The sequence below is a fragment of the Eurosta solidaginis genome, chromosome 4 (assembly GCF_040869045.1).
Source record: "Eurosta solidaginis isolate ZX-2024a chromosome 4, ASM4086904v1, whole genome shotgun sequence".
NCBI lineage: Eukaryota > Metazoa > Arthropoda > Insecta > Diptera > Tephritidae > Eurosta > Eurosta solidaginis.
This window is the reverse complement of record NC_090322.1, coordinates 166500868-166528155: the sequence shown is the minus strand read 5'-3', so window position 1 is coordinate 166528155 and position 27288 is coordinate 166500868. Positions and strand designations below refer to the sequence as shown.

General features: G+C 37.9%; 1 long non-coding RNA gene and 1 other non-coding gene across 2 annotated transcripts in view; one reads left to right on the top strand and one right to left on the bottom strand.

Annotated features, from left to right (window-relative positions):
* The window catches only part of LOC137248308 (uncharacterized), a 305162-nt gene that overhangs the window by 42994 nt on the left and 234880 nt on the right, over positions 1–27288 (top strand). The gene's annotated exons all lie outside the window — the stretch shown is intronic.
* TRNAS-CGA (transfer RNA serine (anticodon CGA)) lies at positions 20608–20689 on the bottom strand. Its single transcript has one exon. It is a non-coding gene; the product is annotated as a tRNA-Ser (tRNA).

Here is a 27288-nt window from a genome sequence, read left to right as displayed (position 1 = left end):
TTTATTCGAACTTTCTTAAAAAAACCAAAGAAACCTCTTTGTTTCCTCTTGAATTCGCCACTGATCACTTGAACAGTGTTACACAGTTTTTTTTTAGAAGTCTGTTTAGAAGCAAAAGAACAATTGCGAATATCTGCCAGTCAAAATGCAGCAACATTGTAAAAACTGCGCTATATGCAAATCACAAATCAAATGCAATTCAACAAAAATTGCCTATCAAGCGAAAATTGTTGTTGCCATTACAAGCTGTGCTGTTTCTGCGCAACAACTTAACTCTAAACAAATTATGCTCGTACAGTTCCTACGCGTCAATCTTTGGCACAGAGACAATCAAATGCAATGCGTGGGAGCTGTTTTCGCGTTTTGATTTTTTTCTTTTTCTCGTAAACTTTCAAAATCAAGTTCAAATTACAAGCTTAGTTAATCAAAATAAGAGTTGAAGAAAACAAAAATCTATTGCAGCTGCAAAATTCGACTGCAGTTTGGTGGCAATATGGAAGACAAGAGGCGGTGCAGTTGCAATTTAAACGTAAAAAAAAATTTTAACTTGCAAGTGTTGCTGTATGGCGAGCGAGAGATTTGTTCCCAAGCTTCACTTTGACGATGGTCCAACAAAATACAATTCAATGCTTCTACATACAAAAATTGCTCTAGTTTCGTGAGATAATTTTAAACAGTAAATGGTTTTCAGTTTGCTTGTAAATTGTGTGCAACGAATTGTTGCACAATTAAGTGTTGCTGAGTTCGCGGTCTAGATTTTATATACCGCGCATGAATATACAAAAACTTGTGTACTGAGTTTGGTATTTAATTTTTGAGTATGTGATGGAGAGTAAATACAGCAGTAGATGCCGTTTTAATGAATGCCCAACAAACAGTAATATCCTTCCTCAAACTTAGCTACACTTTCTTGGCCGGAGCGTCATCTTTCATTCGCATAACATGGCCTAACCAGCGCAGCCGCTGTGTTAATTCGATGGGCTATGTTGATGTCTGCGTATAGCTCGTACAGCTCATTGTTAAATCTTCTTCGGTACTCGCCATCGCCAACGCGTAGAGGTCCATACATCTTTCGAAGAACTTTTCTCTCGAACATTCCCAGATCCGCTTCATCTGCTGTTGTTATGGTCCATTCTTCTGCATCATATAGCAGGACGGGTACGATAAGTGACTTCTAGAGTATGATTTTCGTTTGCCGAGGGAGTACTTTACTTTTCAATTGCCTACCTAGTCCAAAGTAACATTTATTGGCAAGATTGATTCTTCGCTGGATTTCAGTGCTGATGTTGTTGCTAGTGTTGATGCTGGTTCCCAAATAAACGAAGTCTTTTACTATTTCGAAATTACGGCTGCCAACAGTAGCGTGATTGCCAAGGCGCATATGCGCTGACTCTTTGCTCGATGACAGCAGGTACTTCGTTTTGTCCTCATTCACCATCAAACCCATCTTTACCGCTTCTTTTTCCAGTTTGGAGTAAGTAGAACTAACGGCGCGGGTGTTTAGACCGATGATAACAATGTGATCAGCATACGCCAGTAATTGCACGCTTTTATAGAATATTATTCCAGAGCGGTTAAGTACTGTAGCTGGTATAATTTTCTCCAGCATCAAATTAAAGAAATCGCACGATAGGGGGTCACCCTGTCTGAAACCTCGTTTGGTTACGAACGGCTCGGAGAGGTCATTCCCAAATCTAACTGAGCTGATGGTGTTGCTCAATGTCATTTTGCACAGCCGTATAAGTTTTGCGGAGAAACCAAATTCAGATATAGCGGCATATCGGCAGCTCCTTTTCGTGCTGTCGAAGGCGGCTTTAAAATCGACGAAGAGGTGATGTGTGTCGATTCTTTTTTCACGGGTTTTTTTCCAAGATTTGGCGCATTGTGAAAATCTGGTCGATGGTAGATTTACCAAGTCTAAAGCCGCACTGATAAGGTCCAATCAGCTGGTTCACGGTAGGCTTCAATCTTTCACACAATACACTTGAAAGGACCTTATATGCGATATTGAGAATGCTGATTCCACGATAGTTGGTGCATTTTGCAGTATCCCCCTTCTTGTGGACTAGGCAAAGAACACTTAGATTTCAATCGTCGGGCATGCACTCATCCGCCCATATTTTGCGACGAAGCTGATGCATGCGTCTTACCAACTCCTCGCCGCCGTATTTGAATAGCTCCGCAGGCAATCCATTAGCGGCCTTGTTGTTTTTCAGTCTGGTTATTGCTATTCTGACTTCGTCATAATCAGGTGGGGGGACATTTATTCCATCATCATCGATTGCGGGATCGGGTTCGTCATCTCTGTTTGGTAAACCGTTGTCCCCATTTAGGAGAGCAGAGAAGGCCGTTTTCGTTCTTACAGGAGTTTGCCCCGGTCTTAAAACCTTCCGTCTGTCGCCGACTTTTTTGGTAAAATTTTCGGGCGTTATTCCTGGTGGCTAGCATCTCAAGTTCCTCGCACTCACGCCTTTCTCTCTCCGCTTTTTTCTTCCTGAAAAGGCGTCTCTCTTCCCTTTTTAACTCGAGGTAGCGTTCACACACTACTCTTGTTACGCTCGCTTTTAACGTAGCCCTGTAGGCAGCGTCTTTTCTTTTGGTTGCAACGCGGCATTCTTCATCGTACCAGTTGTTTTTCCGTGGTCGCCGGTAACCAATTTTTTCCTCGGCGGCAGTACGAAGTGCTTTGGAGATATGCTCCCACTGCTCCTGTATTCCTTCAGGCTGAGTTGTGTTCTCAGAGAGCAGGTGTGAAAGTCGAGTTTCGAAATCATTGGCAGACTGCTGTGATTTCAGCCTTTCGACGCCTAGCTTTCCCTGTGTTGTTTGTTCCTTGGTTTTAGCCGTGCTGAGGCGGGTGCTTATTTTGGCTGCAACGAGATAATGGTCCGAGTCGATGTTAGGTCCTCAGATCGTGCGCACATCTAACACACTAGAGACATGCAGTCCGTCTATCACAACGTGATCGATCTGATTGCGAGTATTTCGATCAGGGGAAGCCATGTAATCTTTTTATGCATGAACTTCGTTCTGGATATGACCATGTTTCGAGCACCGGCAAATTCAATCAGCCTCAGCCCAATAGGAAAAGTTTCATTGTGTAGGCTGAACTTTCCGACTGTAGGGCCAAAAACACCTTCTTTTCCCACCCTGACGTTAAAGTCGCCAAGCACGACTTTTATATCATGGCGGGGGCAGCGCTCGTATGTGCGTTCTAATTGTTCATAAAAAGCGTCTTTCACCTCATCGTCTTTCTCCTCTGTCGGCGCATGGGCAGATGAATGATATATTAAAAAATTTTGCTTTTATTCGAATAGCGGCGAGACGTTCGTCCACAGGCGTGAACGCCAATACTTGGCGACAAAGTCTCTCTCCCACCACGAATCCGACGCCGAAACTGCGCTTATTTGTATGGCCACTCCAATAGATGTCACAATTTTTAATCTTCTTTCTTCCTTGCTTCGTCCAACGCATTTCTTGGATGGCGGTGATGTCAGATTTTGCTTTGACGAGGACATCAACCAGCCAGGCATCTGCACCAATCCCATTCAGGGAGCGGACGTTCCAGGTGCGTGCCCTCAATTCATTGTCTTTCAAACGTGTACCATGGTCGTCAGCAAAAGATAGTGTTTTTTTTGTCCGAGGCTTGTTGTTGCTTTTCATTGGAGTATGGTTTGATGTGGCCGGTCCCAAGCCCAGCGCACAACCCGCTTAGCGGGGGTGAAACTATTACTTGCACGTTTATATAGCGAGCCGCTTGCTCCAAGGCAGGCGCCCGCTTGCATCCGCACCTAGTGGCGAACAGACGCTGCCGATGGGAGATCCCCCGGCTAGCCCTTAAACCGATTATGTCAGAGTGGCCTTGCTAGGTTGTCGCCTTGTCACATTAGCTACCCAGAGTGAGCTGCTTGAACCCCATGCAAAAGCATCGCTCTGTCCATTCCCATGTGATTGGCGGTCAGAAGCTTTCCCCACTTTCGTGGACTCCAACACACGGATCCACCCTTAGACTACTCTTGAACTTATTCTGCAGTTTTTCAGTCTACTTGAACTAAAGTTTGAGCTGAGCTTAAGCGACTGATCTGGCAGCGTTAAACTTAAGATAAGTTATCAGTTTGCGTTCGTTCGCAATGGCGTCGTATATACCAGCATTTGAGCTTGAGTATTGTTAGGGCTCAAGTTTATAACTAGCATACTTCGAAAATCTCCAGAGTTGTTTCGAATTACTGGCTCAACTAGAGAGTTATAGCGTTCACAGCAAAAAAGCTAATTTATTTAATAATTTGGGAAAAATTTAAACAACGTGACATCAGGACGGACAAGGCGACAGCTGTTTCGATTATACCTTGTAAATCTCTTCAAAGCCTTTTTCTCCCGGGAGTGGGAGTCGAACCCGCACTCCTACGATAGTTGAAATGGTTATAAACGCATTCAGCTACGTTATGCCTTAGTTGTTGTAAAGCTTTTCCCAACTGCCTTCTTTTTGCATATTTTAATCTTTTACACATTGCAATTATGTGTTAAAGCTATGCTTGGTACAACTTTGGTTTTGTTGCTGTTTTTGTTCTATTTATAGCACTACAACGAATTAACCAATTTTTTAAATTATAACATTAAAAAATTGCTTCAAATAAATGTTTTCATACATTTAAAAAAAGCAATACGGCCAATTCCCGATTAATAAATCATAAAAAAAGCTAATGATTTATAAAAAATGCTGGTACTGAAGTTAAAAAAGATAGTTCCCAAATTGTACTTAATTGTAGTTATCTAATTGCAATCAAATGTAAGATTCCAATGTTTTAAGAATGATGATGGATATCAACTCCAGAACTAAGGCTGGAGAAATAATATTTTTCTCATGTTTGTTGGGTAAACAAAGTCCAGCTGTTGCCGTATTAACAAATCATCTAGATATTAAAAAACCAATGTTGCGGTTGAGCGTGCCCTCTGCGCTATTTGCTTTGTGACATTTTCTACGCTCTATGGAAGCAGCACATGCCATGCATAGCGACTTAGTTATTTGAACCGACTGGTCTTCCGCATGCGATGCTTGTACTATGGCATCCTTCCAGATAATACCAAATATTTGTGGATCGAAAAGGTGCTATTTCCATTTCGTACTTTGTAGATGGTTTACTGCTACCGTTCGTGGAGTTTCGAGCAGCTCTACGCTAATAGCTTTATGGTCGCTGTGTGTGTATACGTTACTTATGAACCATTTTGCTCGTCTTGCTATTTCGATGCTAGCGAAGGTGAGATCTATAATGGATCGTCTGGTACCTGTATCGAAGGTATATATCCCTGTTTCATTTAGGAGCTCTAGCCTCAAAAACGTAAGGCTTTCGAGAAGGACTCTCCCTCTTTCGTTGGTTCGTCTACTTCCCTACCATGCATTGAAGTCTCCACACAATAAAAGTGAGTGTTCGTGCTTCCATGGTGATCCCGTACATCATGTCTTCGAATTCGGCGATGGTCATGCTCGGAGGGGCATAACAACTGAAGACGTATATACCGTTGATTTTTGCCCACGTGAATCCTGCTACCGTTGGCGTCATATTTTCCTGTGGAAGAAATTTCCCTGGTGGTGAAATTGAGACTTTCCCTGCAGAATCTGAGTGCCAACCCTGCTCCTGGCGATTTTTGTATTGTTGAAGTGTCCGTGAACTGTGACTGAAAAACAGCCCTTATGCTTAACTGGAGTTTAAATTTGACTAGAGTTTAAGCCAGCTTAGTTGAAGCTTAGCTCAACCAACTACTGAAAAATCGGACCTTAGACATTTTTGTTCTTCGAAACATAATTAAATATTTTATTTGCAAATACAGCAGCGAACACGAAAAGAGCAATGTCAATTTGTATTAAATTTCGTTGGGTAAATTCTGCTTTTTTTATTTTCAATAATTTAAAAAAGAAACAGCCATTAATGTAGTAATTGAAACCATGTTACAAATATAGGGGCATCACTTACTATTGGCTGTTATTGCCCCCATTTGACATAAACTGTGTTTTTGAGACTCCGGTTTTGTAACAGCGCTACCACATTCTCAAAAAAAAAAAATCCCCAAACTGATATAATTTTTTGAAATTAATCTATCTTTCTTATAATAACATGAAGCGGAACCTGTCTGAAGTATGTACCGATTGCGTAAAGCAGAGGAAAAGTTACTACTTGCTTTTAATTAGGTCAAAATAACTGACATCAAAAACTTCTGAAGCTGGCGCGCTGGCCCGTTGGGGTCAAAAGTGTTGCCATCATGTCACATTACTGACATCATTATTTCACACGCTTTAACATTATTTATTGATGCGACGCCTGTTGGCGAAAACAAATTGCCAACATGTATCAAATGAAATTTGAATGTTTAATTTGTCATACCGTTGGCAATAGATCGAAGTTCAGCTAGAGTGACGTGCGTCTCCCTGGAGGGTTTGCTTTCCTCAATTGCGAGTTAAGGGTATTTGTCTTTAAGAACGAGGTTCAGCGGGCAAACCCCAGCAAAGTGGTCCCAGGACTTTTTATGGTTGTTTCTGAGAATCTTTTCATGTTCCTCTTTTTCAACCAGCTGAGTTCGTATGTCACGAATTTCTTTATAGCGTTTACGGCAGTGACTTCTTAAGTTCCTGTGGGAAGGGCCTCTTCAGTCAGGGTCATGTTGGTTTGCCCAGGTTTCTGTGTAATCAGCAGAAACTGTTTGTACAGCATAACGTTTCTCTTCGTTATGGGGTGTATTTTCGCCTCACTGTGTAGGGCGCCTCACTTTGGGGGCATAAAGAGACATCCCCTGGCAGCTCTGACCGCGGTGTTTTGACAGGCCTTAAGTTTCCTCTAGTGTGTTTCTTCTGGCTCGGTGACTAAGCGACCCGCCAATTGCTTTATAGGTGGTTGTTCCTTTACTCTTGCCCCAAGTGCTGCCGCCCTTGACGATTTTGTTGCGGTTCTGAACTTAAGTTACTTTTTTAAAAGGAACACGACGCAAATTGAAAGAGGAGCTCTACCAAAATCCCTTCCGAGGTATATCGCGCTTTGTTTGTTTGTTTGTTAAGACAGTTGGTAACGTAATGCTATGTCTTATCTTATGATATAATTACTAGCAGACTCGGCAGACGTTCTGACCTCACTCGAGTTTATCTGCCTGACTTTACAGAAGTGTTTCTCTCCTATTCCCCTCGCACTCTTTTCATTTTACTTTACTCTCTTCATTCGCTCCTCCCTCTCCCTTTTTTCTCTCTCTCCCTTTGCGTCCCTCTACCCTCCTTATTATACTCAGTTGAGCAGAGCTCACAGAGTATATTAAGTTTGATTGGATAACGGTTGGTTGTACATATATAAAGGAATCGAGATAGATATAGACTTCCGTATATCAAAATAATCAGGATCGAAAAAAATTTGATTGAGCCATGTTCGTCCGTCCGTCCGTCCGTCCGTTAACACGATAACTTGAGTAAATTTTGAGGTATCTTGATGAAATTTGGTATGTAGGTTCCTGAGCACTCATCTCAGATCGCTATTTAAAATGAATGATATCGGACTATAACCACGCCCACTTTTTCGATATCGAAAATTTCGAAAAACCGAAAAAGTGCGATAATTCATTACAAAAGACCGATAAAGCGACGAAACTCGGCAGATGAGTTGAAATTATGACGCAGAATAGAAAATTAGTAAAATTTTGGACAATGGGCGTGGCACCGCCCACTTTTAAAAGAAGGTAATTTAAAATTTTGCAAGCTGTAATTTGGCAGTCGTTGAAGATATCATGATGAAATTTGGCAGGAACATTACTCCTATTACTATATGTAAGCTTAATAAAAATTTGCAAAATCGGAGAAGGACCACGCCCACTTTTAAAAAAAAATATTTATAAAGTAAAATTTTAACAAAAAATTTAATATCTTTACAGTATATAAGTAAATTATGTCAACATTCAACTCCAGTAATGATATGGTGCAACTAAATATAAAAATAAAAGAAAATTTCAAAATGGGCGTGGCTCCGCCCTTTTTCATTTAATTTGTCTAGGATACTTTTAACGCCATAAGTCGAACAAAAATTAACGAATCCTTTTGAAATTTGGTAGGGGCATAGATTTTATGATGTTAACTGTTTTCTGTGAAAACGGGCGAAATCGGTTGATGCCACGCCCAGTTTTTATACACAGTCGTTCGTCTGTCCTTCCGCATGGCCGTTAACACGATAACTTGAGCAAAAATCGAGATATCTTTATCGAACTTAGTTCACGTACTTACTTGAACTCACTTTATCTTGGTATGAAAAATGAACGAAATCCGACAATGACCACGCCCACTTTTTCGATATCGAAAATTACAAAAAATGAAAAAAATGCCATAATTCTATACCAAATACGAAAAAAGGGATGAAACATGGTGAGGTAATTGGATTGGTTTATTGACGCGAAATATAACTTTAGAAAAAACTTTATAAAATGGTTGTGACACCTACCATATTAAGTAGAAGAAAATGAAAAAGTTCTGCAGGGCGAAATAAAAAACCCTTAAAATCTTGGCAGGTATTACATATATAAATTAATTAGCGGTATCCAACAGATGATGTTCTGGGTCACCCTGGTCCACATTTTGTTCGATATCTGGAAAACGCCTTCACATATACAACTACCACCACTCCCTTTTAAAACTCTCATTAATACCTTTAATTTGATACCCATATTGCACAAACTCATTCTAGAGTCACCCCTGGTCCACCTTTATGGCGATATCCCTAAATGGCGTTTACCTATAGAACTAAGGCCCCCTCCCTTTTAAAATACCCATTAACACCTTTCGTTTGATACCCATATTGCACAAACGAATTCTAGAGTCACCCCTGGTCCACCTTTATGGCGGTATCTCGAAACGGCGTCCACCTATGGAACTAAGGATTACTCCCTTTTAAAATACTCATTAACACCTTTCTTTTGATACCCATATTGTACAAACAAGTTCTAGGGTCACCCCTGTTTCACCTTTATGGCGATATCTGGAAACGGCGTCCACCTATGGAACTAAGGATTACTCCCTTTTAAAATACTCATTAACACCTTTCTTTTGATACCCATATTGTACAAACAAATTCTAGGGTCACCCCTGGTCCACCTTTATGGCGATATCTCGAAAATGCGACCACCTATACAACAACCACCACTCCATTTTAAAACCCTAATTAATACCTTTAATTTGATACCCATATCATGCAAACACATTCTAGAGTCACCCCTGGTCCACCGTTATGGCGATATTTCGAAACGGCGTTCACCTATAGAACTAAGGCCCACTCCCTTTTAAAATACTCATTAACACCTTTCGTTTGATGCCCATATTGTACAAACAAATTCTAGGGTCAGCCCTGGTCCACCTTTATGGCGATATCTCGAAACGGCGTCCACCTATGGAACTAAGGATTAAATAATAAATAAATGTAAGGCGCGATAACCTCCGAAGAGATCTAAGGCCGAGCTTCTCTTCCAATTTGCGTCGTGCTCCTCTTGATTTTTCCCTGCAAATTGGCCGGACGGGACCTATATGTTTTATGCCGACTCCGAACGGCATCTGCAAGGCAGATGAGTTTTCACTGAGAGCTTTTCATGGCAGAAATACAATCGGAGCGCTTGCCAGACACTGCCGAGGGGTGACCCCGCTTAGAAAAATTTTCTTCTAATTGAAAAATCTTATTTCTAAAATTTTGATGTTGCTTTGCCCGGGAGTTGAACCCAGGGCATACGGTGTGATAGGCGGAGCACGCTACCATCACACCACGGTGGCCGCCGGAACTAAGGATTACTCCCTTTTAAAATACTCATTAACGCCTTTCTTTTGATACCCATATTGTACAAACAAATTCTAGGGTCACCCCTGGTCCACCTTTATGGCGATATCTCGAAAATGCGACCACCTATACAACAACCACCACTCCCTTTTAAAACCCTCATTAATACCTTTAATTTGATACCCATATCATACAAACACATTCTAGAGTCACCCCTGGTCCACCGTTATGGCGATATTTCGAAACGGCGTTCACCTATAGAACTAAGGCCCACTCCCTTTTAAAACCCTCATCAATACCTTTAATTTGATACCCATATCGTGCAAACAAATTCTAGGGTCACACCTGGTCCACCTTTATGGCGATATCTCGAAACGGCGTCCACCTGTGGAACTAAGCATCACTCCCTCATAAAATACTCTTTAATGCCTTTCATTTGATACGCATGTCATACAAACACATTCCAGGGTTTCCCTCGGTTCATTTTCCTACATGGTTATTTTCCCTTATGTTGTCACCATAGCTCTCAACTGAGTATGTAATGTTCGGTTACACCCGAACTTAACCTTCCTTACTTGTTTTTCTCTCATTTCCTCTGCCTCTGTAACTCCCTTTCCTTCACAACACTACCTCTACCTACGTTTAACTCTACCTCTTCCCAAGTCACTTTCTCCTTCCTTAGCTTTTCCTTTCCCTAGTTTCCTCTATCCGAATTTCAGCAATACGCCTTTTAATAAATGTATGCGAAATATTGATGTAGACACACTACAAAGGCATTATAAATTATGGTTATGGTCCACTACTGAGAAAAAAGGCGTCCTAGTACATAAGCTATCAATCGATGTACAGATTTTTTAGTACTCTGTGAAGCCCTAATGCGTCTTCAGATGTAGTACAAGAAATACGCTTTCACTCGTGGATAACATTTTATATATTATCTATGCACAAACTTTTCTTTCTACCCTCTGCACTTAATACTCGCTAAGCAGAGGGGCATGCTTCTTTTAGATGCTGTAAGACATAGTTCAGTGGGCCATAGCAGTCGATGATTGCAGAACCTCTATTTAATTTGTGTCATCACAAAAGACCCAGCTCCAGATCTCAAGTAAGTACAAACCGTGTGACCCGATATATTTTTTATGTATGCCTTTACATCTGCGAACTTAGTATATCTATAACCCACATCAGATTTGTCGTTCTAAAAGTCTCATAATATCTATCCAGATATGTGTATGATTCATGATGATCATGTATGGGACGAGAGAAGATAGAATGGCCCGGAAGGGCAATGGTCCTGGCGTTGATGATAACGAGTATTTAATAATGAGCTGTATGAGCTTTACGGAGATTTGAACATAGTACAACCAATAAATGGCCAAAAGGTCGGCCGGCTGGTTAAGTCATACGAATGGATTTCTTTGGCAGGTGTGGGGGTTTACTTCATTATTTTATGTCGTATATTTGATTGTAACATAATGTAGGCAGGGTGCATATATTTTGATTTTTACCGATGGCCAAAAAGGCAAAACGTTCGCTAGAAAAAATTTCGATTATGGAACAAGTAAGGAAATCTAAGTTGGGGTGAAACATTACATACCCAGCTGTACATTTGAAATGCTGTTGTTGTTTGTTTTGCGTGTTAATAGTGTTACAAGGCTGCGCAATAATACATATACATATGGTCCTATCCTGAACTAATTTTTCTTCGAGTTATGGCTCCCGAAACATAGAAAATTGCTTAGTCATAAAATGGGCGGTGCCAAGCACATTTTTTTAAATTTTTAAGTTTTTCGTATTTATTGTTATAAATCCACTTGGGAAATTAAATACCATTGATATAAAATTCTTTTTTGCAAAGATATAGCTTATTTTATTCGTCCACGACCCTTTTACAAATCTTTCATATAAAAGTGGGCATGGTCCTTAACTGAATTCGTTAATTTTTCTTCAAAGCATTGCTTATAGTAAAGGCAACCTCTCTGCCGAATTTTGTTACGATAGGTTTAACGATTTTTGATTTATGACTAATTATATCTGTAAAATTGATTTTATCACAAGTGGGCGGTGTCACGCCCATTTAAACAATTTTTTTCAAATTTGTATCAAAACTCTCAATATCGTTCCACACGTCAAATTTTAATATTCTAGGTGTATTATTTACTAAATAATAAGGTTTTTTGTGTTTTCCAAAGTGGGCGTGGTTATCATCCGATTTCGCTCATTTTCAATACCAATCTATTCTGGGTCCAGATAAGCTCGTGTACCAAATTTGGTGAAGATATCTCAATACTTACTCAAGTTATCGTGTTAACGGACAGACGGACGGACGGACGGACATGGCTCAATCAAATTTTTTTTCGATCCTGATTATTTTGATATGTGGAAGTCTATATCTATCTCGATTCCTTTATATATGTACAGCCAACCGTTATCCAATCAAAGTTATAATACCCTGTGTACAAATACAGCTGGGTATAAAAAGAAAGTCGAAGACAAAAATTGCAAAGCGTCTGCCCAACAAGATGGGCCAATGTCATGAAGCGGTATCAACTTACATTGAACTTCAGCCAGCAATATTCGAAGCCTTTGAAGAGATAGCAGAAGGGAAAAACAACAAAACTTCAGCACAAGCTTCTCAGTTTCAAGCTGCTATTTCTAGCGTGCAATTCCGAAGGCCTTGGGGAGTGTTATCGATGTTGATGGTCCTTTGCCGGATGCATATCCTGTACGTTCCGGTAACAAGCACAATAAAGGTACCAGCCCGACCATCTCGGGAAAGCATTCTCCACGGGTATCTGAGATTGACAATTGGGTTGGATAAGCTATATAATGCGCTGGCAACCCCTTGAGAGAGTTGCGCTACACAAGAAACCACGCATCAGTAAACATCAATTAAATAGATGCAACGTTGATACTGAGAGCGTCGAAGATTATTATAGAATCGCATTCTATATTCCATTCCTTGATGCATTCATGACTCATATCAAGAGCCGTTACATGAAATACCAACTAATTTTCGAAAATTTCGGTGTTTTGTTCCCGAAAAATGAATATAACGCTGAAAAATGCAATAAACTGCATAAATTTTATGAAAGTGTTGTGAATTGTTCCAAAGCCGAGTTTGCAATGGAAGTCAAAATGTGGAGAAGGCGAGTCGATGGTCAGAATTTTAAAAACGTGTTTGATGCACTTGAGGTGGGTACAATTTTGATGATTACCTACAAAATTTGTATGCTATATTTCTTATTTATCTTATTTTTTCAGATGGTGAATCCAAATGCTTTCGAAACTGTAAATAAGATATTGCGCATATTAGCCGTTCTACCAGTTTCGACAGCAAAAGGTTAAAATCATACTTTCGTAGTACAATCAGTCAAGAACGTTTGAACGGACTCGCTTCATTGAATATCCATATTGATACACCACTTTCTGTAAACGAAGTACTAGAAGAGTTTTTCAAAAAACCTAGGCGATTGTGGGAAAATAGTTATGGGAAAAACTAGTTTCTTTATGCTGTATGTGTTTAAAGCTTGAATATACAGCCATATTTTACTGACCGATTTTGGCTACGAACCAATTTTCATGTCATAAAAAAGTTACGAAAAATACCTCACATCTACACCATCTTCTTCAATTTTGTAATTATCAAGCTTGAGATGCCCATTTTACAAGCTGAAGCAAATTTAAAGCATTTTTCGTACCTTTTTATGATATGAAAATTGGTTAGTAGCCAAAATCGGTCCGTGCTGATATTCTTAATAAAAGTGCATATGTTAATTTATTTAAGTTTTACCGGTAACACCGTCATTTTAACTTTGGTACTTTCTATCAACATCTCCACGGGGGGTGTGAACCCGAAACCTCCCACCGTAAATCCGCCACTGGTGTGCAACTACAGTTTTTTGCAGTGAAACCCTCCTCAGTGCACTCTATCCAAAAACATGACCATATCTTGTTTCTATCTCCCTTTTAAAGTTTCTCCATAAAAGAGCATACACATTTGTCACCATAAAAAATGTCTCACTCTGCAACAAGTGAACTTAATGTGGGAAAACTATTTTGTTAACGCTAAATTCCTAAACAATTTGCAACTGAATTTACAACAACTACATTTCTACAAATTCAATGAAAATCAGTAAATACCACATCTCAGTGACAAGTTGCATATGTAAATAAATGAATGCCGACGGCTTGCCTTAAATAAATATGCCAAGCATTACAGACACTACAACATCATTATTAATCTCACCTACGTCATCATCGTCCTCGTCATCACATTAAACATGTGTTAAAATTTATCTTTTAACGTTTCTTCATATCTTAATCGCTTGAATTCAAACGATGATTTTGATATTTTTGGCGTTGTGCCGCAACGATACCGCAAGCCAACTGGACTTGGCGTTGTGACCGCGATGGTGTTGCAGATCTGCAATTTCAACTCCTTCTTCAAACCTCGCTAGTCAAGTCTTAGCGGCAAAAGAAGCGGCATCGTAAATTTCATCACTCACTTGAGTTTTAAATGTACAAATTTTGTTTACAACACTCACTCCAACTCATCCTCGACCTCTTGCCGCATCCCATCTTTTCATACCTCGCGTCTGTCGGCTTGTTGTTGGATGTATATATAATCGTGTTTATGTTTGTATTGATAAAATTGACATTAATCGCACATTTAAGACGATTTGCTGCAAGATTTTTATCGCGTGCAAATTGCTTACAGCCAGCCGCGAAATTTGCAGAGTCGGTATTTGCGATCCTCCACCCCACCTCAGCCATCGAGCAAATGTAGGTTTGCGTATATTGGAAATGTTTGCTACAAACGATCAATTGTAGCTAATAAGCAATAACAAAAATGTGTTAATAAGAGAAACAAATCCAAATGAAAATAATTTGTATTTTATGGCTGCCTATTTCCATCGCCATTGCTTTTAAGCCGCGTGGCTGGAGGTTTTTGTCTGTCTGTCCGGTTGTTTATTTGCCAACAGCAGGGACTAGTTTGCAACTTGATTGGTTGGCCATTTGCCCATATGGATAAGCTGTTTAGTTAATTGGTGAACAATATGCAATTAAATTCATATGCATGTGGGTATATTAGGGCTGTTCTACGATCATGTTACGATATCTCAACATCAGATCGGTACAAAGCTTCCTAATCCGTTGACTTGCGCTTAAACGCTTCAACCGTCGTAGGGGTGCGGGTTCAAATCCCACTCCTGGGAGAAAAGGCTTTGAAGAGTTTTACAAGGTATAATAGAAACAGCAGTCGCCTTGTCCGTCATGATGTCACGTTGTTTAAATTTTTCCCAAATTATTTGATAAATTTATCAAGAATCTCAAAATTGTAAGTCCTCACTAACTCACCAATAAGAATACCGAATCGATCAGGTTAATTTAGCCACGCCCCTCTGTTCGAACGCAAACTAGTGCCTCAATTTTTGAGATATCTTGATAAAATTTGATGAGCGGCTATACTTGGGTGTCCGATTAGACATTTGTCGGGACCGGCCGGATCGGAAGGCTATATCATATAATCCCCCTACAAACTAATTTTCTAGTTTTTAATCATATCTTCCTTAATTAATGAGATATAAGCTTCAAATTTCACCAGATGCTTTCATACATCAATGACACATATTGTCGTAGAGATCGGTAGAATATATTGTATATATCCACTATGACCGATTGTTCAGGTACGAAGCCATTCGTAATATCTGTCTCATTTTGAGAGCTATAAACTTCGAATTTCACTAAATACTTACGTATGCGGCATATATTGTTGTCAAAAAAATCATAGAGATTGGTCGTATATAAGGTACATATCCCATACAATACAACCTATTGTTCAGATAAGAGATTCATGGTCATAGCTATCGCATGTAGACAACAAGGAACGTGAAACTCTGTGTGAGGATAACCGATCTATTGTTTATTTGATATTTATCGATAATTACGCTGTTTTCTATATTAAACATATCGTATACAGCCGATTATTCGGATATTACGACTGGGATAAGATTATTGCTCAGCTCCATTCATAAAAGGTATAAAGTCTTCGACAAAGCCGAAGACAGTCCTGTTCCCCTAGCGGGTTAGGGGGCTTAGAATATACCCGCGGTAGGTATGCCTGTCGTAAGAGGCGACTAAAATACTAAATTGATTCAAGGGGATGGTGTAGCGCAACATTCTCAAGGAGTTGCCAGCGCCTAGTCCTGGCGAATCCTGTTTCATTAACAGCCGAGGCTCTGGCTTCCCCGAACTCCTGATGGATCTAGAGGGAGATATGGCCTAGAAGGTTGTTACTGGAACGTACAGGATCTGTATCCGGAAAAAGACCACCAACATCGATAACGCTCCCAAAGGCCTTCGGGGAGTGTCCTTATCGCTACAACAACAAGAGCAGTCCCGTCCTTACTTACTATCATTACTAACAGCCATTTTTTTCGTGGATTGTCGCCGAGTACGTACGTGTTTGCTTTGTGCTGTGGGGTGCGCGCTTAGTATACACAACCAGTAGTGTTAAAAGTATAAAATAAAACAATTTATAAGAACGCTAATTGAACCTTTCTCAGGCTCTGAGATCCTGAGTATAATAAAAAAAACTAAGCAACTCCGGTTCTTGTGGCCATGACCGTATTTCTAATAAGCTCCTTAAAAATGTAGCCCTTAATATATTGGACATTTTGAAGAATCTATTTAATGCTAGCGTTTATTCAGGAACCTTCCCCGAAGATTTAAAATGCGCCATTATTATTCCTTTGTTTAAAAAGGGTAATTCTAAGGTTTTTGAGAGGGCTGTTAAAAGCCGTCTTTTACTATTTCTGGAAAGCAAGACATTTTTTAGTCCTGCCCAGTTTGGGTTTAGAACTGGTCGCTCAACCGATGATGCTTTATTAGAATACTGTTCCTTCATCTATCGGGAATAGGACAAAAAAAATAATTGCGCGAGTCTATTTGTGGATATCACCAAAGCATTTGACACAGTGGATCATTCCATTCTACTTAATGAATTATATTATGCCGGGATTCGAGGATTCATAAATGAGTGGTTTGTATCTTATCTTACTGGTAGGAAACAACACGTTAGAATCAGCGGTGTTCTAAGCAGTTCTAATCCAATAACTATTGGCGTTCCACAGGGTTCTGTGCTGGGTCCAATTTTATTTCTAATATATATTAATTCAATTTTCGATATGCCTTTCTTGGGAAAGGTCACTGCATTTGCAGATGATCTTGCTATAGCCTATGGCTCGTCGAATACTTTGGATCTGGTAGCCAACATAAACCACGATGTACATCTTTTAAGATCCTGGTTTGCCAAACACAAACTCGTTTTAGTTTGAAGGCAAGAATATCTGCAGATGTAAATATTGTTTTACATTCCGCGATTTGTGAACGCTTTGCACTTCACGAGAACTTGTGCAGGAAGTTCCTACCCGGTACGTTTGATCGGCTTGCTACTTGTAGCAGCAATTGTTTCATGATTGACAGTGTTGAGAACTTCCAATACCTAGGAGTAACTGTGAACCAGAATATGAATTGGGGCTGTCATACATCCCGTCTTAAACAATATTTCCAATCTTCTTTACGCTGTTTTTATCATCTAAGAAGTTGCTGTTCTAACTCTACTCTTAAAACAGTATATTATACTTTATTTAATTCTAAATTATTGTATGGAATCAGCTGCTGGGGAGGCGCTACCCTGAGCAAAATTCAACCTATATTTGTTTTGCAAAAATTTGTTATTAGAAAATTATCTAATGTTAATCGATTGCATCCCTCAAGGCAGCTTTTTAGAAGTCTAGCGATCCTTCCAGTAAGAGATCTTTATTATTTTAAAGTTTTAAATTTTAAGGTGTGGATACCTACATAGTATGAGATCGGAAACCTATAATCTAATGACAAACTCACATCCAGCTGTAGTTGTACCTTCCTCGCGAACCACACACTCTAGCAAGTTTTATACGATAGTATCTAGAAAATATTTTAATGGGCCTTTCGCATACCGAAATCGAAGTTTTGCTGCGGACCAATTAATAAACAGTTTTTAATTAACTAATTTTGTCTTATATTCATTGCTTTCCTTTGTATTACCTTTATCTTTACAAAAGCTCTATTAAATGCGTTAGTTACATAAATATATTTATTTTTACCTATTTTCAACATATAATTAATTTTTAACTTTAATATTTAACAGTCCACCCCACTGTATATTCAATAGAGATGACATTTGACACTATGTTAAGTATAACATATAAAATGTCTTACCTTTTCTTATATCTAGATGTACTTATCTATAAGTTGTAAGATTTTATCTACATAAATAGATATAAGTAAAATGCTCAATAAAAATGAATGAATGAACGCGCTGTAGAAATGCGCTTAAGGTCTATCATGGACATCATGCGAGTCTGTTTGACATCTAAAATATCCTCTAAGGTTCTTGTCAGAATACTTGTCAAAGTGTTTGACAGATACCATAACATAGTGTCATTGGTCGAGAACGTTAAGAAAGGAGTAATTGACTCAGTCTACTTTCTTTCAAAAATTTATTCATTAAGAAAATTAAAATTACTCCAGGCATTTAATGGTTGGACTTCGGAATTTGAGATAAGACTTGGAAACTTGCATACGCCTTTTTTTGGACATTTTGTTAATGATATTAAAATTAATGATAGGTTCCATGTGAGCGACTTGAGATGTTCGGTGCGAGATATCGGGGTTGGTACCTCGCATATATCTCGCTTCCAATGTCTTGCTCGAGTTTCGTGCTCAGATCGAAATTGAACATCATGAAATTCCCCACAGTTTCAGCCTGAAGTACTTTTTCGTCGTTTCAGCCATTTTTGAGTTAAGGCTCGAGCATTTGCTGTGAAACTTTGCATCGACCTCGATTAGATATTAATAAGGCGGACTCGTTGAAATATTGTATTTGGACTAACATTTGGCTCGCTAGCAACATATTCTTATAATTTAAAGAAATTAGCCCTTTTGGACTCAGTTTTCCACCACAATTCCGAAGCTGTAACTCCAGTAATAATTCACATATCGTAAAAAAACGGGTGGAGATGATCTGAATGCCATATTATGGACTAAATCAAGTTGTTGTGCTGGATTTTGAGAATTAAGTTTAATTGCTCCTGAGTATTGTGATAATATAGCGATTTACAAAATGATTTAAGGAATCGATATACATATTGGAACTTTTGAGCCTTTTGAACATTTAAATATACAATTTTTTTAAATACAAAAAAAATGTCAGTGTATATACAATTTTGTACATGTATTGTGATTTGCACTTCAATATAAAAATTTTGCGCAGCACTGTATCTACATACATATCGGTCAAAAAAATTTTTTTTTAGTTTATGGCGAATCCCAGCCACCATTTTTTGAAAATTTTGATCAAAAAATATTCAAATATCATACCCCAAAATGATTAAAAACTTTCAAATTTAAAAGGATTTTCTGTTCGAAAATTAACATATCGTCGGGAGAAAAATGTACCATAAATGTGATTATTCTTGAATGATCATTTATGATTCATATTTCGAAACGCTTTTTGTTCATATTTGATATCATTGTAAAATTGGGCTTTAATTGTTTTAGAGTAATATATGACTGCTTTTCACAATCATTTTCTGATCATGTTCGTGAACATATTTCAACCGTTTTGGTTGAGATTTTTGAATAATTTTTTAATGCGATTATGATGCATCTATTCTTCATATCTCATTTAAAAAAAGATACTACATAATAATTTTATTTCATCAAGGGAAGAAAGCATGCGGATTTGAACCACAGGTCACTCGCAAACAAACTTGACCGATATACACCTGCGACTACAACATCCAGCATCAGCTATGATCGTCAATATCTTAAATAAAATACGATACGGTACGGGATGTTGAAGACATATCCAGGTACATATGTCAAGAGAGTTTTACTTACCTGGGGTTCAAATAGTTCACAACATTTGTATTGCCTAATGGTATAATTTGTATTTTCTGGGAAGCCGATGGTGGAGAAGTGGTTGGGGACATCTTTTGTTAGGAGCAGTATATACATTATTTCTTGTCTTGAAGAATAAAATTTTAATATATTTTTTCTGAACTTCATGATTGAAAAAATGTGTGTATGTAAAAAAAATAAGAGCTTCAATGAAAAGTAAAGCTTTAACAAGTATAAAATTCATTATTCAGTGAACAAAGATTGTCAGAAAAGATTCAGAAAGCTGAATGAAAAATGAAAAAAAATTTTGATCACCTAACGTAAACACATTTGATTCAAATATGATTCCAAAATGTGACTGAAAAACTATATTCAGTTTTTGATCATCAAAAGTATTCATATTTTATTATTTCTTTTATTCAATTGTATGATAACTCATTATTTAGTCAGAAAGAGTAATCAAATTGTATTGATATGTAGGGAAATTCAAAATTTAATCACCTAAATGCTGAGTGGGATGATATTAAAAGAGTTTTGGATTTTTTTTTTTTTTTTTAATTCTGTGTTGGTTTCGAAACTTTCACGATTATTTGAATCTGCTCTAGATGATTGTAGCGTATCTCAATATGCCTTTAAATTATTTTCGCCGCCAGTCAATGGGTGGTGAATCGTATTTAAAAGGTATAGGTACATAATGCTAACGTTACACGCAAGTACAGAGTAATTTGTTTAAAATAATTAGAAGGCCAACAATTATTCTACAACATTGTATTTCAGCATGAATTTTATTTGCATACGATTTTCGCAAGTATTTACTGACAAGACAATACAAATTGACTGAAAATAATATAAAAGTAATTTTCAAAAAATGTCCGACCGCAGCCGGTAGGATTCGAACCTACGCTCCCAGAGGGAATCTGATTTCGAGTCAGACGCCTTAACCACTCGGCCACGACTGCTGCAAACAAAATGTGGTCTGACGTCACATATAAATTGAGTGACGCAGTAAAACATACCACGTACTGCATTACCAACTCTCTCTGCGCTCTGTCAAGTCTCTTGCTTTGTTTGCTTATGGAGTGAAAAATGAGAGACACATTTATTAAATTTTGCTACCTTCTCAACTTAAAAAATTGTACAATTGTTGGCAATGTAGACTTTATAAAATTTTATGAACAAATGTATGTATGAGTGGATGTATGCATTTATGCATTATCTACAAAACACCTTTCAGCATTGGCGGCCTTCGGTCGCGTTTATAAAATATTACCCTGGACCAGGGATGATAAATGGATTTTTTCATTTTATACCAAACGAGGAAAAAAATGTACCAAATCATGCAAAAATGTACCAAAAGTCTTCGGATGGGAATTTGAACCAAACTAGAGTTATATTCTGCTTCTTTATCGAAAAACTGTTGTTAGTCAGGAAACTTTCTAACACAAATTAAAGGTAGTATAACAGGGAAATATGATTTATGAAGAAATACAGGTTAAGTGATTTTCGTCTGAATCAATATTTAGCATCCAAATAGAACTGGAGTCTAAATAAGATTCTTTTTATAAAATTCTCTTCATTTGATAAACTAAACCTTTTAATTTGGGAAGAAGTAAATGTATGCGAATATTTTTACTACTTTTCTTTTCAAATACGTAAAGATTAAAGTCTTACTTGAGGGCATACCATTGCTCAAGAATTCTATCTATGACGAAATATTCTTGAAAACTCTAAATATCTGCCCTCCTAAGGGGGTATTACAAAAATGATAGTCTACGTCTTTTAAAAATGTATCAGTTTTGTTGGGAAATGCATCACAAGCGGCCATTGAACAATATGCATTAACATGCAGATTTGGAACAACTTACTTCAGCCTTGCTTGCTCTCCGCTTTTTGCTCCCATCATAACCGAGCAATTGTCGGTAGTGAAACCAATCATATTTTCAAGTGGTATTAAATTGTCTATCAAACATTTAATAATGGCATTGAAAATACCCTCCGCGCTACTATGGGTCAAAGGTATCAAATCTAAAAATCTATCAATGCACTTTTTATCAAAAATACGAGTCAAAACTGCCAAATTGTTTGATATACATATATCAGTCGTTTCATCGATTGTTAGAGAGTAATAATTCTTCTGACAAAATGCAATTATGGATTTATAATTTTCTGACCCTGTTATTTGAGTTATTATTTTCTGTGATTTAATTCTATTGATGAAAAATTTGTTCACAATTTTAGAATCAGTTATGCTATTTGTCATAAGCATATTTAAATAATCCATAATTGCAAATGTCAAATTGTGCTCGGCAACAAAACAACTTAACTTATTATACCTTTCATGAAAATGAAATGGTATATTAATTTCGTTACGAAACCCAAAACTGTAAGTCCTTAAAGGTAAATAGATAGACCCACCATTAAGTATACCGAAATAATCAGGATGAAGAGCTGAGTTGATTTAGCCATGTCCGTCTGTCTGTTTGTATGCAAACTAGTCCCTCAATTTTTGAAATATCTTGATAAAATTTGGTGAGCGGGTGTATTTGGGTGTCCGATTAGACATTTGTCGGAACCGGCCGGATCGGACCACTATAGCATATATCCTCCATAGAACCGATTTTTCAGAAAAAGAGGATTTTTGTCATATCTTAATCAATTTAACAGATTGAAGCTTCAAACTTCACCATATAATTTCGTATATTGTACATATTGTTGCCTGAAAAATGATGAGATCGGTCGTATATATAGTATATATCCCCCACAACCGATTGTTCAGATAAGAAACCTTTCGTAATTACTGCCCTATTTTAAGAGCTAGCGGCTTCAAATTTCAACGAATGCTTACGCATATAGCATATATTGTTGTATGAAAAAATTATAAAGAACAGTGGTATATATAGTATATATATGGTGATATATATAGTATATATAAATAGGATATATATATTTTTTCGCAATTTTAGCCCCATTTTAACAGCTAGAAGCTTCAAATTTCACCGAATGCTTACGTATATAGCATATATTGTTGTCTGAAAAAATCATAGAGATCGGTGATATATATAGTATATATCTCATACAACCGATTGTTCAGATAAGAAACTTTTGGCAATTTCTACCCCATTCTAACAGCTATAAGCTTCAAATTTCACCGATTGCTTACGTATATAGTATATATTGTTGTGTCAAAAAATCATAGAGATCGGTGATATATATAGTATATATCTCATACAACCGATTGTTCAGATAAGAAACTTTGCTCAATTTCTGCCCAGTTTTAACAGCTAGAAGCTTCAAATTTCACCAAATGCTTACGTGTATAGCATATACTGATGTCTGAAAAAATCATTAGGATCTGTGGTATACATAGTATATATCTCATACAACCGATTGTTCAGATAAGAAACTTTGCTCAATTTCTGCCCCTTTTTTTTTGAAATGCGTGATTCGTAGTCATAGTTTTTACATGCAGACCACAAAAAACCTGGAACTTTGCATCCTCACACAAAGTACCTACCTGTTTTTATACTCAGTTGAGCAGAGCTCACAGAGTATATTAAGTTTGATTGGATAACGGTTGGTTGTACATATATAAAGGAATCGAGATAGATATAAAATTCCACATATCAAAATAATCAGGATCGAAAAAAAATTTGATTGAGCCATGTCCGTCCGTCCGTCCGTCCGTTAACACGATAACTTGAGTACATTTTGAGGTATCTTGATGAAATTTGGTATGTAGGTTCCTGAGCACTCATCTCAGATCGCTATTTAAAATGAACGATATCGGACTATAACCACGCCCACTTTTTCGATATCGAAAATTTCGAAAAACCGAAAAAGTGCGATAATTCATTACAAAAGACCGATAAAGCGACGAAACTTGGTAGATGAGTTGAACTTATGACGCGAAATAGAAAATTTGTAAAATTTTGGACAATGGGCGTGGCACCGCCCACTTTTAAAAGAAGGTGATTTAAAACTTCATTGGTTTTTTTAATTTGTCAATATTTCGGCTTCAGTCTGAAGCCATCTTCAGGACTGTAAGTAAACACAAATGTATAAAAAGGGGGCATTCATTTCAGATACATGGTCATTAAAATTTACGTTATGCAACTAGGTATACATATAAACGAGACACAACTTACACTTGTGGTTATTCTTTATCGACTGATCATATGTTGGGAAAACAAAAGTAAAATAAACATCAAAAATGTATACAATTTTAAAGTACAGTAAGTGTAAACTAAAATATGCACAAACAAATATATAGGGATACAAATTTAAAACTTTTGCAAGCTGTAATTTGGCAGTCGTTGAAGATATCATGATGAAATTTGGCAGGAACGTTACTCTTATTACTATATGTACGCTTAATAAAAATTAGGAAAATCGGAGAAGGACCACGCCCACTTTTAAAAAAAAAATTTTTTAAAAGTAAAATTTTAACAAAAAATTTAATATCTTTACAGTATATAAGTAAATTATGTCAAGATTCAACTCCAGTAATGATATGGTGCAACAAAATGCAAAAATAAAAGAAAATTTAAAAATGGGCGTGGCTCCGCCCTTTTTCATTTAATTTGTCTAGGATACTTTTAACGCCATAAGTCGAACAAAAATTAACCAATCCTTTTGAAATTTGGTAGGGGCATAGATTTTATGGCGTTAACTGTTTTCTGTGAAAATGGGCGAAATCGGTTGATGCCACGCCCAGTTTTTATACACAGTCGTCCGTCTGTCCTTCCGCATGGCCGTTAACACGATAACTTGAGCAAAAATCGATATATCTTTACTAAACTCAGTTCACGTACTTATCTGAACTCACTTTATCTTGGTATGAAAAATGAACGAAATCCGACTATGACCACGCCCACTTTTTCCATATCGAAAATTACGATAAATGAAAAAAATGCCATAATTCTATACCAAATACGAAAAAAGGGATGAAATATGGTAAGGTAATTGGATTGTTTTATTGACGCGAAATATAACTTTAGAAAAAACTTTATAAAATGGTTGTGACACCTACCATATTAAGTAGAAGAAAATGAAAAAGTTCTGCAGGGCGAAATAAAAAACGCTTAAAATCTTGGCAGGTATTACATATATAAATAAATTAGCGGTATCCAACAGATGATGTTCTGGGTCACCCTGGTCCACATTTTGGTCGATATCTGGAAAACGCCTTCACATATACAACTACCACCACTCCCTTAAAACTCTCATTAATACCTTTAATTTGATACCCATATCGTACAAACTCATTCTAGAGTCACCCTTGGTCCACCTTTATGGCGATATTTCGAAAAGGCGAACACCTATAGAACGAAGGCCTACTCCCTTTTAAAAATACTCATTAACACCTTTCATTTGATACCCATATCGTACAAACATAGTCTAGAGTCACCCCTGGTCCACCTTTATTGCGATACCTCGAAAATGCGTCCACCTATAGAACTAAGGCCCACTCCCTCTTAAAAAACTCATTAACTCCTTTCGTTTGATACCCATATTGCACAAACGAATTCTAGAGTCACCCCTGGCCCACCTTTATGGCGATATCTCGAAACGGCGTCCACCTATAGAACTAAGGCCCACTCCCTTTTAAAATACCCATTAACACCTTTCGTTTGATGCCCATATTGTGCAAACAAATTCTAGGGTCACCCCTGGTCCACCTTTATGGCGATATCTCGAAACGGCGTCCACCTATGGAACTAAGGATTACTCCCTTTTAAAATGCTCATTAACACCTTTCATTTGATACCCATATCGTACAAACGCATTCTAGAGTCACCCCTGGTCCATCTTTACGGCGATATCTCGAAAAGGCGTCCATCTATAGTACTTAGGTCCACGCCCTTTTAAAATACTCATTAATACCTTTCATTTGATACCCATATCGTACAAACGCATTCTAGAGTCAACCCTGATCCACCTTTATGGCTATATCCCTAAATGGCGACCACCTATAGAACTATGGCCCACTCCCTCATAAAATACTCTTTAATGCCTTTCATTTGATACACATGTCATACAAACACATTCCAGGGTTTCCCTTGGTTCATTTTCCTACATGGTTATTTTCCCTTATGTTGTCACCATAGCTCTCAACTGAGTATGTAATGTTCGGTTACACCCGAACTTAACCTTCCTTACTTGTTTATTTTATATTTATCTTAAAAATCGTTTAGGTGTGTAGATCTGTTCACTATATATTTCTTATCTTATACATTCGATTATTCGGAGATTACGAACGGGATAAGATTATTGTTCAGCCCCATTCATGAAAGGTATGAAGTCTTCGGCACAGCCGAAGACAGTCCCGTTCTTACTTGTTTTTTTATTGTCAACGTACTCTACAATTTTCGGTGTAGTTTTGGCAAAATTTTCAGGTCGAATATGAGCTTCAGAGCACGCATGTCGTTTGATATGAGCAAGTCCGCCCAGAAATGAAGAATTGCACAAAATACGTTTGCTGATTTGCAAAGGACTTAAAATGTAGTGCCGTATTTTACAAAAATATACCAAATATGTCAGTGCAGTTCCAACGTACTTTCGGGAATCGAAATGTACCAAAAAAAGTACAAATTTACCATGGTTATCATCACTGCCCTGGACGGTCCACCATTGGTGTGAGATCAAATTTAAAATCGTGCAAAATCATTTGGTCTGAGGTCAAGGCGAGTCGTTTCATACCTCTCTTGATATTTTTGGACGCGTATTGCCAGTGGACTCCTGTTGTAAATTATTACCCATAAATTGATTAGTCACATTACCGTACCTTCTACATTTACTTACCTATTCCTGGTCGATTATTATCTCCTCTTTATCTTTAATCCATTTATTTTTAAATTCTTCCTTTTGGAGTATTTTTGTATGTTTTTTAAGATTTTTTCACAGCCAATTTTCACGATTGGTTAGGTTAGGTTTGGTTGAGGTGTCTGCCAGAGGGTGCACTTAGGCCAGTAATATTAGCCTCGTTGTGATACCATGAAAATACACCGCTGTTCCGCTTAGTGCCGGGCAGTTGCAGATGGGGTAAACCACCGTTTCCTTCTCCTCATCCTCTTTACAACTCCTGCAGCATCGACGATAAAGCGCTCCTAACCTTTCTGCACGCCTACCAGTTAGTACCCCCACAAGTGTGGAAATTGTATCCCTGCTTAGGTTGTACACGTGACGGGATCTTTTAGGATCCCATTTTGGCCAGGTTTCCTTCGATATTCGACACCCCTGTGTTTGTAGCCATCTATCGTCGGCTTGACGGTAGAAGTGTTATTTTAGTATTAGCTTGCATGTGGCCAGGGGCATACCTAAGTGTTCTTGGTCAGGAAGAATTTGCCTGTTTGTGCTCAGCCTAGCGAGTTCATCTGCAATGCAGTTACACATGTGAGGTATACACGGTTCTATTCGGCCATCTCTTGAAGAGATCGGCGACAGTTTAGTGTTAGTTCAGCATTGAGTGATTAGGAGCCAAGAGATTTTATGGCAGCCTGGCTGTCGCTGAAAATAAAGATTTCTTTGCCGACATTGTATGTGCCTATTCTAGCTGCGG